Genomic DNA, 4,508 nt, shown 5'->3' on the forward strand with positions numbered 1-4,508 from the left:
TTTGGATTAAAAAAAGTAACCCAAAATCCACATTTTTCTGTGATTAAAATGAAATGCCACTAATATTAGAAATAGAAAGAAATAGCTGGATATGTTAGCAGCAAGTATGTGGTAAAATTACTATGAAATAGGTGTCTTAATAGGAAAAGGCAGCTGATTTAGTAGGAAGTAAGGAGCTATTTTTCCATGAAATATGTGGCTCTTTTAATAAATGGGAAATGCATGGCAAACTAACTTTGAAATATGTGTCGATCTTAGTAGGATACTGGTGGCAGGAAATATATAGGTAGATTTCTTTTTTTCTTCCAAGTATTCTGGTATTTCAGTTGGTGGGAAATAGGTGGGAATCTTATTGTGAAATCTCTGCTTAGCTTATTAGGAAAAGGTTTGCAGCCAACCTTATTCTGAATTATGCTGCTATTTTATTGTGAAATATATGAGCATGTTAAGATATTTGACATCTGGAGTTTAGAATAGTATATGCATGTGGAGTGGGGGTTGGCCTTCTGTGTGAATCATTGTGCGCAGAGTCATTAGAATAGAAACATATAGAATGCCTATTAAATACATAACAACGAATACTTTGAAAGAAGTGAGATTGTATTAAACATGTAAAAATATTTTGAAACTGTAAGAAACATACACAAGGGAAAACCTGAAATCTAAAGATACACAATTTTGTATCAGCACTGTTCCCTCTTGTGAGGAGGGGTATTGGTAGAATGGCATAATTTCCCCAGGAAACAGAAGAGTTAAGCAATTTTCTAATGGCCAATATCCTCTTAATTGTATTGAGGCTTAGAACACCCTGGAAAGGAGCTATTTCTGGTTATGATTCTAAAATGCAGATGTTTAAGGGCTGTAGGAGATACACAGATACAATCTATGACAGTCCTTGGCCACAGAGGTTGAATCCAGCTGAGGATGCCCGTGCAGGGGTGTGTGTTTCCTGTGGCACATATTTGTGCTGCTGCTTTTTGTCCTAGGGCATGTCCCTGCATGTGCATATTTGCTTGCAGCAGAATGACCCAGTTCAGGTAGGGGAGGCCCCAGCAGCCTTGCCTGGAATCCTGGGGAACTCCCAGGGCAGCAGCAGTGCTTATCTGGCTGCTTGGAGTCTGGCAGGTAGACAGTGTGGCTATAGCTGGCCATGCTCTGTTTCTGTTTCATGCTGTGGCCATATGCGCTGCAGCACTTCTTTTAGCAGCAATGTTTTTTGACACTGGGATTTCCCAGTGTCAAATTTTGGTTGCATTTAGTTTGTGGCACTTTAAACAGCTTTGAGGCACTACAAACAGCATATGCATGCTCATCTGGATGCACCTAGAGCTACCATATCACCATAAGGGCCATTTGCAGCCGTGTCTCTAGGGCCTTAGATAGTTTTCTGATCTTTTTCCTCTTCTCTTTCTTCAACTTCACATAACCTTCCCTCTGGATTGCACATCTAATTTTCTATCCCTTTGTCTCTGCTTAAGGGTTCTCTTAGTAGATCTTCTTTTTAATTCGTCTTCTTTCTCTATCTAGAATGTTAAATAATACTCTTGTCAGGTTTCACCAACAAGGAGGGGGGAAAAGAGAAAAAAGACAAATAGATACTGTTCAAATTATAGTCTCCATTTTCTCTCAGTTTGAATCTTGTTTCATAAATTCTTTCTGTTCTTGGGTGGCATGGAAAGTATAAGATGTTTTCATAATATGCCCTTCTTTTATAGGACTGGTGTAAGGGGAATACCAGATCAAAAATGTGATAGAGGAAAATTGCAGCATGGGCAGGTTGCTAATGGAACTAAGAATAATGCAAATGACCAGAGAAAGAATTGAATATGTCTCTTGGCATGCTGCCAGTAGAATGGGAGACAAAAAAGGGGGGTAATCATTCAGTGTGTTTTTCTGCAGGCTATTGATGCAATGGGGAAGAAGGAAGGTCTATGTGTGGTGGAATAGGAAAAATAGCTTGGCAACTGTATGCACATATCTGCAGGCTGTTCTTATTTTGGAGGATGCACCCCTGAGATGTGTTACTAAAATGTCTAGAAGGATTCTATAAAACAGGCAGTGGGCAAACCAGGAAAATATGTTGTACAAGAAAATATGTTGTACCAGCAAATAGGATGACACCAGCAAAGCTTCTGGAAGAGTGGAACCATGAAAGATATGGGCAGTGTTAAGACTGTTGCAGTGATGTGAAATCTCATGTTAAATTGGAGTATTACCTTTGGTTTAAATTATCTTTTGTACTGTATGAGTATCTGGCCTAAAATATAAGAATAATTCTACTTCCACTGCTATTACCACCACTACTAGCACAGGTGTCCTATGGTAAATCCTTATGGTGCCTTACATTATATTTCAATTTTGTAATGTCTGTGTACTATGCCTTTCCTGAGTTACCTCCTAATCATTCACTTGGCTAAGAAACTATGAACTTTAAAAAAGCTTCAGCTGTTTTTTTAAAAATTGTATTTGTTTCTACAGTCAAAAAGTGCCTTTACTTTAAAACTATTCTGCCATGCCAACCTCCTGAGTTTATGGATGAAGACCATGATTGAAGGGGATGACTAACAATTTGACTTTTATATTTAAGGGCAGTGGTAGCTAATGTTATGTGCTATCAAAAGCACACTATATAAACTATGTTTAAGTTAGTTCCAGGTAGGTTTGGAAGGGCAGAGTGCATCATTTTTGCTTCAAACTTTGCCCATCGTGTACAGTGATTGGTCAGGATAGACACTCATGCAGTAAGAGGATGAGGGAAAGGAAGGAGCAAAGACAAGAAAGCAGGAGAGTTGCTCCATTCTCTCAAGTAGCTGCCATTTTGAGCAGTGAGTGTAAGGGCATGTAAAAGCACAGAAAGCATGACTGTAGACAGAGATGGGGGCACCATGAAAGTACCCAGAATTAAGTTGCTTATTCTCATAAACTTTTATTAAAATGTTAGGATGTGGTTTGCTCCACAATTCGGGTCTCCTCCCTTATTGCACAATCAGTTCATCTACCTATGATTTGGTCTCAACTCCTGGAAATGGATAGTTTCTTCCTTTGAGTTTCCTGAGAGGGCTAAGATCATTGTCCTAATGCTTGGCATCCTAGCCATCCAAGATGAGGGCATGTTTATTCAATGGTGTATACACAATGCAGTAATTTAGTGGTGACATCTTTTTCAGATATCAATTTAATGGCTTTCTGAAAATTGTCTAATGAGGCTGGTTGTCTAAATCCATCATAATGTTGAACTGTGGTAGTCCTTCAAGGTGTTTGTGTTTGATTTTAGTCTTACTGCAGTATATAATTTCATAGTGTTAAATCCAATGCTCAGGTTGATTTTGTTTATCAGTAATGACATTTCTGTTCATGTCTTTCAGCAGAGCTATTTTCTTCATGAGTGGACACCAATTGCTCATTTGATTCCTTTGTAAATTCCATAGCTATCACCTACATTATCTGCTTTCTGAATATTATCACACAGTTTCAGGCAAAAATCTTGGGTATATCTTTTAGTCTCCTTTTGCATTTCTCTATGAGCCTTTCTCAGATTGCCACAAGGCCTCCAGTTGGATGTAGTTCATGGTCATATCCAGGACCATCTCAGATATAAAGAAGCACATAATGTAGCTCCATATCCCACCAAAGGTTCTGTTCTTCACACTCTTGAAATTCAGCCAGAGTTCCTTTTCTTTAGTATGGCACTGGCTTGGGTTCTAGTTGTGTCCTCGCTCCAGTCACTGGATAACTCTGACATATTTATGTATTTTTGTGATAAAATGTAGATAAACTTGTAAAAGCTTCTATCCCAAGAGCACAACTAAGGCCATGGACAGGTGCTACAGTTCTCCTGGGAGAATCACTGTGGTTCTGTGGATCACAGGTGGTTCTTGACCACCTGGGTGATAGTGATCATCGCCTACTGGAATTCACCATCCAGTGCAGGGTGTCAAAGGTCTGCAGCAAGGCAACAGCCCTGGACTTCAGGAGGGCAGATTTCAATGAGGTAAGGAGACTAGTTGGGGAGGCACTGAGGTCCTGGAGGTGAGGGGAGGGGAGTTGGGAGTCCAGGAAGAGTGGTCGTTCTTTAAGGAGACGATCCTCCAAGCCAAAGGGTGACAATCCCAATGCAGATCAAAGGGGGCAAGAGTGCTCAAAAGCCCCCATGGCTCACCAAAAGCATCCAGGAACGTCTCAAAGCCAAAAAGGAGGTGTACACCCAATGGAAGGGAGGGGCCATTACCAAGGAGGATTATACCTCCATTGCTCAGGACTGTAGTGGGGCTGTTAGGAAGGCTAAGGTGAAGAAGGAACTGGGACTAGTGTCCCAGATCAAGGATAACAGGAAGTCTTTTTTTAAATACATTGGAAGTAAAAAGAAGGTACCGGGTAATATACGGCCTCTGCATGATATGCTTGGAAATCTAGTGGTCACACCAGATGACAAAGCTAACCTCTTTAACAATTTCTTTGCCTCCATCTTCTTGAGCAGGGACCGGGGCATCCCCCCCACTGGGATCCCC

Source organism: Gavialis gangeticus, unplaced genomic scaffold (genome assembly GCF_001723915.1).
Source record: "Gavialis gangeticus isolate Ggan-Ray unplaced genomic scaffold, GavGan_comp1, whole genome shotgun sequence".
In the NCBI taxonomy this organism is placed as follows: Eukaryota; Metazoa; Chordata; order Crocodylia; family Gavialidae; genus Gavialis; species Gavialis gangeticus.